The sequence below is a fragment of the Barbus barbus genome (assembly GCF_936440315.1).
Source record: "Barbus barbus genome assembly, chromosome: 16".
Classification (NCBI taxonomy): Eukaryota; Metazoa; Chordata; class Actinopteri; order Cypriniformes; family Cyprinidae; genus Barbus; species Barbus barbus.
The window spans coordinates 28,908,899-28,920,982 of NC_136744.1; the positions used below are offsets into that span (position 1 = coordinate 28,908,899).

General features: G+C 36.6%; 1 protein-coding gene across 1 annotated transcript in view; it reads left to right on the forward strand.

Annotated features, from left to right (window-relative positions):
- The first annotated feature begins 956 nt into the window (after window positions 1-956).
- LOC306882434 (forkhead box protein N2-like) overlaps window positions 957-12,084 on the forward strand; it is a 44,784-nt gene continuing 33,656 nt past the window's right edge. The window contains exon 1 of the mRNA XM_079437046.1: window positions 957-1,086. The gene's annotated coding sequence lies outside the window, so the exon portion shown is untranslated. The remainder of the gene's footprint in view (window positions 1,087-12,084) is intronic.

Genomic DNA, 12,084 nt, shown 5'->3' on the forward strand with positions numbered 1-12,084 from the left:
TGTTAGGCTTCAAAAACAAAACAAACCCATCAGAGAGATAGCAGGAACATTAGGAGCGGCCAAATCAACAGTTTGGTACATTCTGAGAAAAAAGAACGCACTGGTGAGCTCAGAAATATAAAAAGGCCTGGACGACCACAGAGGACAACAGTGGTGGATGATCGGAGGATCCTCTCCGTGGTGAAGAAAAACCCTTTCACAACATCCAGCCAAGAGAAGAACACTCTCCAGGAGGCAGACGTGTCTACAATCAAGAGAAGACTTCACCAGAGCAAATACAGAGGGTTCACCACAACAAGCTGCAAACAAGGCCAGATTAGACTTTGTCAAAAAACATCTAAAAATGCCAGACCACTCCTGGAAAAGTATGGAGAAAGCTTGGAACAGCTCATGATCAAAGCATACAGCACCCCTGAAAATTCCTAAGCATTTTGTGTTATATTTTTGTTCAACCCCTGGAATTAAATCTTAAAGTCTGCACTACAATTTTATCTTGATTGTTTTATTTTAATTCTATTCGAAATTATGAAAATTGTGTCAGTGTCCAAATATGGCTCTAACTGTATGTATGTATGTGTGTGTAAATATATATATAATTACATCTGAGAGAAAACTTTTAAAATGTTGGATTAATTACTTACCCATAACCCAGTTTGAAACATGAAGCAATAATTCAGGCTTACTTTAACTCAAGGTTAGATATAGCCTACACAATTTCACATGTGAAGAGCCCAAACTAAACTGTGAATCAAACTCAGTACTAAGTTAAAGAAATATTTAGTTTCAGCTACAGATTAAATGGGGGAAAGATCAGAAGAATTTGAGGAGAATTCATATTAAGGAGGAAAATAAGGTGAAAACACATGAAATAGAGTGGAATGGCGTGCTGCAGTTGCCAGGGGATATCGAAGGGGAGGGGTTATGATTGGCTGAAGTGGGTCTGTTGCCTTGGCAACGGCGAAGGGGTTTGGTAGCGTTGCTGTGCGGCGTGATCTGTGCGCAGCGCGGATGGAGGAAACAGTTTGAGCAGCAGAACGCAACGACTACTGACGCGCTTCAGCGGAACACGGCTCGGCGTGCTTCAATGTGAGTAACCCAATCCAGTTTGTCGCTTTCTGTGGTGTCGATGGACTTCAGTTAACATTCTACAGGCAAGTTGACATGAAACGCATGGGCGGATATCAGGCTGAGCTTCGGTTCCTGTATTGTTTCTCAAGTGCTCTTGTTTGTTGTCGTTCACATTTCGAATTTCACGGCATTCTAAATCCGAATCATTTAAACGCGAGCGTTCCATCCGCGCGCTTCTGCCATGTGCTCAAATCCACCAGCAACTTTCTTAACATTGAAAGCGAAATCGCTCCGAACTCTGAGTGAACAAGTCGATGTTTCAACCTTCCGTTCGTTTCTGATTCATTTCTATTGTCTGTTCACATCTGTATATGTGGGACTTATAACATGGATATGAACTTTTTTAACATAATTAATCAGTGAATGTCATACTAAAAGATTGAAAGTGATAATACAAATATATTGTTTAAAAATGTACTTAATTTTGATGGTGAATAACAAATATTTATTTGAATTCATAAGGAAAGTATATGCTTTAGATGCTGTAACCAGTCACCATTTCGTTTATTTTAATTTTAACTACTTCAATCACCCTATTTTCACTTTAATAGTGCTGTGGTGAGATTGATTTTTTTTGTAAATATAATATGTCTCAATTATTAGAGGTTATAAAATGCACAAAACATGAAGTGTTTAAAAATAGTTTTGGATGTAGCCTGTAACATTGATTTATAGTATCAACTATCCATATTTCTGACTGAACTATTAGTTATTGATATTTGTCACTACATTTTGCTTTAAAGTTTTTTTTTTTATTCGGGGACAAAAATTTACAAAATTGTTGTGTTAGTTATGGATGGTTTTAGATTACGTTTTGTCTGAAATTTGGCCATTTTGAGTCAGCAATTGGTCAATAATTGTGTCTAATCGATTAACAGTGGTTCACCAAGTTCCAGTACCAAAATCTTAACTATTGTCAATGAATTGCATGTTTTCTGTTCTCAAATATTGTTTTGTGAATTAGTTGAGGTAATGTCATGAATTTTGTGTGCATCAAGTTATATGTACGTGTGTGTGCCACCTTGCTTTCTAGACATTTCTGTTTGCATTTGTTATTACAAAGCGTATTTTTTGATCTCTAGTGTTTTATTCTAAATGAATGTGTAGAACGTGTTACAAACAACAACGTACTAAAAGTCACTGTTATGGGAAATCTGAGTCATAACACCTACACCACTAGAAATCTGTTGACATGCATGCTTGCCATACCACCTGTGTCGGGACATTTCTGACAGGAAATATTTGAGTTAACTTTACTCGGTGAATAACTTAGTTCCTCTCAGTTCTTGCTAAAAACATCGAGCTATTGCAGTGTTTTGAAAAGGGGCCCGTCCGTTGCCTGCTGCGGGGTCCATATGAGCTCCATTCACTGGAAGCTTGACCTCATTGACATGATGCAATCTGTTCACAGGATAATCACTTTCAGAGCAAGTCTGCTCATTGATTGAATATCCTTTGCTATTATTCCCCAAAGCTAAAGTCAAAACAAAGTATTCTGCCAACGTTCATGTCTCTAATTCATAGCTGCGTTGTTGTAAAGTGCTTTTTTAAATCTCTTAAATGCTGAAGCTTAGGTCTTGGCATGGCATCACTTCAAGAGAAAGCTAACAGCTGTGGGAATTGTCCTCTAATCTTATCAAGATGTTTTTATCCATTGTGTACAGTTTAATGGTTGATACTAGTAATTGCAAAAGAAGCCCCGAATGGAATGGAAGATTTGGCAAAATTCCTCTCAACAAAATTTGATAGCATTGTTTGTATGTTTATGTATGCTTGGTTGCCACATTACTGCCATTGCACTGTGTACTATCATAATGCTCAGGCCCTAATAAAGAGGTGGTACCTCGATGTCAAATAGTTTATTAATTGAGTTAAAGTCAGTCTGTTTAACTGTGCAGTTTAGAGGGTGGTGGGTTGGTCAGTTCTCCACGTTCAACAGATGTTGTTTGCTGACAGCAAGACCCAAGATAAACAGCACACAAAGACCACAAGAAGATAAAAGAAACAACTCAACCTGTTGTTTAACTGCCAGTTGAACCGATTCCCAGCAGTTTGTGTATTTGCCCTTTGTTTTTGATGCGCTTTTGATAGTTAGAAGCTAGAAGTTTATACAGTCTTGTACCATAGGAGAACTGGTTTAAGTTCTAAAAATAACTTTTTAGTTGTGAAGTTCTTTAGAGTTTGTTTACTCCCCAAAGATCCATAAAGAGCAAGTCAAGAACTGCATGAAAGAGTTGCACAGAACTGTTTTAAGACTGTCAGAGTGTTTTTGTGCGTATCCTTCAAGTCAAAATGAAATCAAAATGGACACTTACTTTGTTAATGCATGTTTTTGTTGTAAAGGATTCATAAAGGCATTATGCATTTTTGTCTTCATGATCTTTTGTTAAAAAATGTAATATTTGCTCTGCCTCTAAAACTTCTTTTCTTTACGAATGACATAATCAAGCCCTCTAATTTGTCGACCCCTCCTCTCCGATCACCTTTCATATTGAGATTGCATATGCAATCAGTTATTTATGCATAAATTTAAATGCGTAATTTTAAAATGCACAACTCGAAAACATGTCACATTATGGAAATAAATAGTTTGCAAACACTATTTCATGATGACTTTAAAGGTGTGTGTGTTCAATACTGTGTTATTGACTCAAGATGTTCTTCTAGTAAGATTATTTTTGATCTGCAGAAACTTAATTGGAAATAAAATGACCTAGATGTAGAAATCCATCCTTGGGATGATCTGTGAATTCTGGGGGGGTTTAATTCACGTCCTGTCAAGTTTCTTCCCCCTTTGAGAGCCTCTTACTCAAGTGAATGGTGAATAAATACTCCTTCACTGGTGTGTTTTAATAGACCTCTCAAGTTAGTACTCCTTTCATTTGTCTATACATCACTGAAGCAAAACACTGTTGAAATGCATTGGAGGCATTCTGGAAGGCGAACGGAAGTGTTCACTGATGAGGATGTGGACCGGCTGAATGGATAATTCCCCGGATGGGTGTTGCAAACATTGTGGGATGTCCTGTCTTAGACGTGGAACTAAACACACAAGGGAAACTCGGTTCTGTCATGTGCAACACAGGCAAATTATGTCATGCATGCTAAAACTGACTCTGAAAACAATGGAGAAAACGTCAGAAGATGACTGAAAACTAGAATACTTCGGTTGCATGTTTAGTCAGTGACACGGAAAAGCGTGTGTGGCTCAACTTCAGAAATTCTTGATGTGGGTTTATTGAGCTTAATTTAAGTCTGAATTAGATGTCGCTCACCTTGAGACCTGTGCATGCGCGTGTCCTGACAAGAGTTGGAAATCTAATTAAGAACCAGTTCTTAAACTGAACTTGATCCATTTTTAAAACGTCATTTTTTTCTATTAATTACTTCCTCAAAAATAAACGTTAAAGGAATTGATCTCTTCTTATGAAAAAATCAGGAAGCTGTTTTGCACATTTTCAAAAGCGACTTAAACTCAGTCACTTGCAGAAATGGAGTTTGTGTGGAGTAAAATTTCCTGCAAAAATTAATATTAATAAAACATGTTACCTGCCAACTGGTGAGTAATCGTTTCAAATACTCACCAACACAATTTTTACTCACATTTGGCGCTTGGTGAGTGTTAATTTTACGCCCTGCTGCCATGTAATAGCCTTTGAAGCTGATATGGCAATACATTTAAATACAGCAACAACTTTCTCAATTATTGAAAGAATTCTTAAAGAAATCGCTATCAGAACAATTAGATTCCATGTAAATCCCATCACCAGTCACAACGGATCTGTCTGGTTTGTAGAAGCAGTCAGCAGCCTGTGTTGACGCGCATGTCTGTTGATGCTATCTGGCCTTTGTTTGCAGGTGACTGTCTGTAATGACTGCAGCTGCACATCACTCATCGGCTAGACGTTGCCTCCCTCCTCATCCTCCGCCTCCCTATTATTTATATTCTTTCCACCAGACCAGGAGGAGGGACGAACCCCAAGATCTCCAAAGGCTGCAGTTGTCTTGGTTACAAACGCTCACTAATCCAATATAGGTGGATGCTCCAAATTTGGGTTGCAAAAATAGCACTTTCCTCTTGCGCAGAAGTACTTTCTCCAACCTTCCTGGCAGTTTCTCACTTCATCATAATTATGATGTGATTTTGGTTAGAATCCAGTGGAACTTTGGGTAGTTTAATTGCTTTCTCTCTTTTTTCACTTCCCAACAAAGACAGGAAGCTTTTTAACAGTAGTGCAACAAAATGAGCCATGAATGATGTGTGTCAATGTACGGCTCTCAATCACCTGAAAAATTCTAATTGAATTTCATAATATGCAGATTAATTATTTAAATAAATTGCATTATCAGTATTAGCTAAGAAAAGCAGCCAAGTGAAGATCATTTTGTGTTCACATTGTGGCAAATGACTAAATTACTGAAATCGCTTCACACAAAATGCATTGAGTTTTGTTTGCAATATTATTTGCAATATTTGCAATAATATCTGCTAAGTGTGTTACTTATCTTTGTAAACCTGGCAACCATGTGCATGCGCTCTCCCTGTGGATAAACGCGCTTGCTTTCTGAAAACGCCGGTTAGCTTGGAGTTTAGCGATCTCCACTTCAATATTCTATTCTCAGAAAAGTGTAATTCATCAACTGTTCATTTACAGAGAGAGAGAGGGGCTGTGTATGCATGTATGAATGTTTCTCTATTAACAGTGAAGCTGTGGTTTTAATTCTTTTAGAAACAATGATGATAATAATTAATTTTTATATAGCGCCTTTAAAAGTTAATTCTCAAAGCGCTTTAACAAATGACGTTACTAGCTCCTTGTTGAGAAAGATATTAGATATTGAGTGATTAAGATATTTAGTTGATAAAATTGTGGGGCAGCTCTAAAAAGTTTGTTCCTGAATGTCTGTATGCGGCCACAACGTGATCTGAGTGTGTGACTGAGTATGTGTGTGTGTGTGTGTGTGTTAGAACTCTTAACGTAGAGAGTGTGCATCATTTGTATCATTTGTGCAGTGATAACCTACCAGCAATGTAAAGATGATTTTATAAAAATATATTAGAATGAGTACATTACAATATAAATGTATTAGAACGAGTACATAATTATTTATGGGCATAAAGACAAGAAGCAAACAGTAAGAATTTTGTACCTGGTGGGCCCAATGTAAACATGAAACATATGCAATTATTTATATTGTACTGTGGTACAGTTGCTCTGCCTATAGTTAGAAATGGCCCTATAATATGCAGTGTTTAATAAACAGCTGTTTTACTAAATTCTGCTGAGGTGAAATTCAGTGCAGTCCTGTGTCGTGATACGTATTGTATTCTGACTTTGCTGGTAATACACAGCCCTAATATATATATATATTGCAATCCAATTTTCAGTTGAGTTTTGTTAGAGGTCGTTCACAGTAAAAGAGAAATTTAAATAAAAATGTTAATATTTTTTTTATTGCTTTTCCATGTGCAGTAGTGATTAATTGCATTCATTATTTGGCATATTTTAAGCCACTAATCACACTAAATTAACAACCCTAGTATTTTATCATTTTTTTGTGTAGCTCCAGAGAATGATGGGAAATGTAGTTTGGTTACACAAGCCTGTCACCTCGAAAAAGGTGGAATGAGTATTTTCAGGCAAGAAAATTCATGCAAAATTATACAGTAAACAAAGCAGAGTTTTTCTGTTGATAATTATGACATTGTGGTGGCGCTCAGTGAGCGCTCATCTCATAAATATACAATAATTCTGACATTTGAAGGAAGCATAAGTGCACTTGATGGATTAACTAGTGGGTTTAGGAGAGTTTAGGACGAGTCAGCCGTGGCTCATTAAATTCTAAGGCCGTTTATCTGGGATGAGAGACACTCTCGTAGTCCTGCATCCGTCAGTTGGTCTCAAACAGCGTTGTTTGCGTAGAATCCCACGTGGCGGGCCCTCGTCGTACGTTTCCCTCCCCCTTCAGTCTCCGCGTCTGTCGTGGCTCTGCGTAGGGGATTTGATACATGCTGTCATTAGCGGCCGTTCTCCCATTGAAACCGATGCTACCGTTGGCCTGATTGCAAGGGAGAAAGTGAGGATCTGAACGCGCCTTGTGTCACTGGTAACAATGGCCCTTTGTGTAGGTCACTGCTTGCTGAATACATGGGGTTTGTTTAATTGAGATAGCAATAGGACTGTGACGTTGGCCGCAGATGAGGCTAGATTACACACACCAGTGCAAAAACAAGGACTACCGGACTGGCAGATAACAGAGTTTATGATCTGTGCAACAGTGCAAGACTCGAGTACAAGAAAATGTTTTTGTTTGAGACTGGGAATCATGAGGAGTTGTACTTTAAATGGTAAATTAAATGATGTGCTGACCACCTGATTTAACACTGAACGCTGATTTAAGTCTTAAGTATAAACCGGTTTCAGGGCTCGCAAAATCGCTAGCCCGACGTCCGGGGCTATTGCGTTTTCCAGTCGGGCTACCAAGTCGCTGTAGAAACTGAATACTCCAATGGTTGCGGTGCGCTCAACACGAGAGACAACACAAACGCAATGACGTGAAATAAAACGTCCTCATGCATTAAAGAAGAGTGGCTTGATTAAGTGCTGGAAATAACGGAGGATGGGCAAAGAACGGTAACAAAACTCTGAGACGTACAGTCACACACGAGTATTGTACAAACTGTACTTCATCATGATGTTTAGACAGCTATAGAAGAATTCATGCGTTTACGTTTTTATATATATTTAACTTGCAGATCTCAGCTTAAGTTTTGCTTCAGTTTGTATTCTATTCTATTCTATCAGTTTAAATAGTTTGTTTTGTTAAAATATAATGTTAGGCCTATATTATAGACTCAAAAACAAGGTCAATTATTTATCAGGTTTTTGACTTTGAGGCTCTTGCTCATCAAGGCTGTATTAATTTAAAAAATATAGAAAAACAGTGATATAATGACATATTATTGCAATTTATAATATTGGTTTCCTATTTTAATACCTATACTTTAAAACAGCATTTATTTCTGTGATCAAAGCTGTATTTTCAGCATCATTACTCCAGTCTTCAGTGTCCCATGATCCTTCAGAAATCATAATAATATGCTGATTTATTATCAGTGTTGAAACTTGTGCTGCTTAATATTTATTTGGAACCTGTTTCTTTTTTCTTTGATTCTTTGATTAATAAAAAGTTTAAAAGAACAGCATTTATTCAAAATAGAAATATTTTCTAACGGTAGAAGTCTTTACTATCTATTTTATCCATTTAACACATCCTTGCTGAATAAAGTTTATTTAACTTTCTTTCAACTTTTTTAAAGTATCTTTAAAAAATGAAAAAACATTCTGACCCCCAAATTTTGAATAGTTTATATTGTAACACACAATCTTTATTTTGACTAAACACTGTTCTTTTTAACTTTTTTTTTTTTTTTTTTAAATATCACAGGTCCCAAAAAATACAGTATAAAAAAAGCAAAAAATAAAAAAGCAGTACAACTTTTTCCAACATTGATTAAAAATCAGCGTATTAGAATGATTTCTAAAGGATCATGTGACACTGAAAATTCAGCTTTGCTTCACAGGAATTAAATTTTAAAGTATATTAAAATAGAAAACATTTATTTTAAATTGCAATAATATTTCACAATATTATTTTGTGAAATAATATTCAGTATTTTTTATCAAATAGATACAGCCTTGATGAGCATAAGAAACTTTTTTTTAAAACTTTATTGATCCAAACTGTTGAACTGCAGAGTATTGTACAGTAAAAATGTTTTCTCAGGTAGCCTAAAATGTACATCATTTAGTTACATCAAGGGTCAAATCAAATATAAATAGCACATTAAAGTTAAAAGTTACACACTTTTTTGTGTGCATGCTGTACAGGTCTGGTATAAAGAATGCTTTTGCTCAGGTGCCCGAAATGTCTGCTCAAAAGAGAAAAGTTTTGCTCAGCAAGAAAAAAAATTAGAGGGAACATTGTTCCCACGGGTCCTTAAATTTGATCCAACTAAACTCAAGAGTTTTTAAATACGTTAAATGGTATAAGAAATAATTTTTCAAATTGCCTTAAATAGATTTTTAAGAATTCTGCAGATACCTTGTAAATAGTAAAATAAAACTCTTTCCTTGATATTCGTTGATTATTTGTGTATTGAAAATGTTTTGATTGACATTTATGGTCTTTATTTTATTTGGGCTAGTTAAATTATTTTCGGGCTACCAAAATCTGAAGAGTACCTGCCCGAAGGGCTACCAGAGATTTAGAAATTTTACGAGCCCTGGGTTTGAAACCAACTGATTCACGAGTCCTCTTGACCAAGGATCTGACTCATAATGATTCATTCAAATCAAACTTCACTAGTCATGCTGAACGCTTGCAAGACAAAGATGTGTTGTGTTTATTGTTTTGCATTGGTTTCTGTATTTATTTTTAAAATGCAACTTGTTCATAATTCCAAACCCTGCTGTGTTTATTGGCAAAATGTAAATTGTTGCATATTTAGGGACAGATATGAATAGGGCTGTCCAATATTTATCATCTGCAATAATATCGTAATTGTTGTTTTAACAATATGCAAGCTGACATTATAGAGTATGTCGCTCGCTTTGCAAAAAAAACCCAAACAAAACCACTTCTTGAGAGTAATTTTATACAAATCGTTTGAATAAATGATTCAATGAATCCCTCGACAAGAACTTGCTGCCACCTGCAGGCAGTTTTAGTGTCATTTATTTATCCTCGACAGGCCTAAATCAGCCAAGGTACCAGCACACAAGCACACTCTGCAAATATTGTTTAATTATCATTATCGAAAAATCTCAATATTGCAATACATCTAGAAATGAGTGAACACAACTTCTGTTAACCACTGTCAAAAAACCCCCATCTCTTAAAGATACCAAACTGCATCATTTAAGTGAGCATTGAGGTGATTTTAAGGTCATCTTTTCTAATTGAGTCAGTAAGTGGCATGGTAAGTGTATGATTTGGGATTTTAGAGCAGAGTTCTCACTTCTCTGTCAAAGCAGAATTACTTCTGTGAAATGGTTCACAGATACGATCACTTCCTCTTTGGTTGCACTGAAGCTTGTCTTGACAGCCGAGTCACATAGATTCCTGTTTCCAAAACAATAAAGTTGACTGGTAGCACACAAAACGCAGGAAGTTATATGAACCTTGTTAATTTAGAAAGACGCCACACTTTGTTTATGAGAGTCAAAAGGCATGAATCTTAATATTTGGAATGTATGCCTTCTAATATCTAGGGAACCCTCTTTGTTGACTGTGATTGCATTTACATTTACATTTATTCATTTAGCAGACTGTTATCTTAAGCGACAAACAATTGAGGAATACAACAAGCAATTCATCACAAAAAACTGAACTGATCGAACTGAAACTCTTAGCTCAATTGGGCTAAGAGTTTACACGCCCTATGAGATCATATAATATTTCCTCTCGATTCATCTCTGCACTTAACACATTGAGATTGAGAAACACTGTTAGAAGAAATGGCTCATTTCTAGAGTGTCTTTGCACATTCAGGCTGCTTCCACGTATTGTAGTACTCAATGAATCTGTGCTTTCATAAGGGTTTTGTTTCAGTGGTGCCAACTTTTACATTTGCATTTTAAGCATTTGGCAGACACTTTTATTCAAAGCGATTTACATTGCATTCGGTGCATATATTTTATGATTTCATGCATATTCCCTGTTGACATCAGGTGCATTTGCATGTTCAACAAAATACTGATAATAACCATCAAAAATCTGCAAGAGGTATATGTTTTGCCACCAACTATCAATTCGCATCAATTTGGTTTGGTGCTCACACTGTACATAGTGTGACCCATTAAATATAACCATAAAATTGATTAATGGTAATAAAAGAATTATTGCACTTTTAGTTTGTTTATTTTTAAACTAAAATAAAGTGTGATACTATTATTATTTAAAATAAATGAGTATTACATAAAAATACAAGTATTTTTAAAAAAATACAAAGCTAATATATAGTGGGGCAAATAAGTATTTGATACACTGCCGATTTTTCAAGTTTTCCACACTTACAAAGAATGGAGAGATCTGTAATTTTCATCGTAGGTACACCTCAACTGTGAGAGACAGAATATAAAAAAAAATCCAGAAAATCACATTGTATGATTTTTTAAATAATTAACTTCCATTTTATTGCATGAAATAAGTATTTGATCACCTATCAACCAGCAAGAATTCTGGCTCTCACAGACCTGTTAGTTTGTCTTTAAGAAGCCCTCCTATCCTCCACTCATTACCTGTATTAATTGCACCTGTTTGAACTCGTTACCTGTATAAAAGACACCTGTTCACACACTCAATCAATCAGACTCCAACCTCTCCACTATGGGCAAGACCAAAGAGCTGTCTAAGGACACTAGGGACAAAATTGTAGACCTGCACAAGGCTGGGATGGGCTACAGGACAATAGGCAAACAGCTTGGTGAGAAGGCAACAACTGTTGGTGCAATTATTAGAAAATGGAAGAAATTCAAGATGACTGTCAATCTCCCTCGGACTGGGGCTCCATGCAAGATCTCGCCTCGTGGAGTATCAGTGATCCTGAGAAAGGTGAGGGATCAGACTAGAACTACACGGGAGGACCTGGTCAATGACCTGAAGAGAGCTGGGACCACAGTCTCAAAGGTTACCGTTAGTAACACACTACACCGTCATGGATTAAAATCCTGCAGCGCGCGCAAGGTCCCCCTGCTCAAGCCAGCACATGTCCAGGCCCGTCTGAAGTTTGCCAAAGACCATCTGGATGATCCAGAGGAGGCATGGGAGAAGGTCATGTGGTCAGATGAGACCAGAATAGAACTTTTTGGTATAAACTCCACTCGCCGTGTTTGGAGGAAGAAGGATGAGTACGATCCCAAGAACACCATCCCAACCGTGAAGCATGGAGGT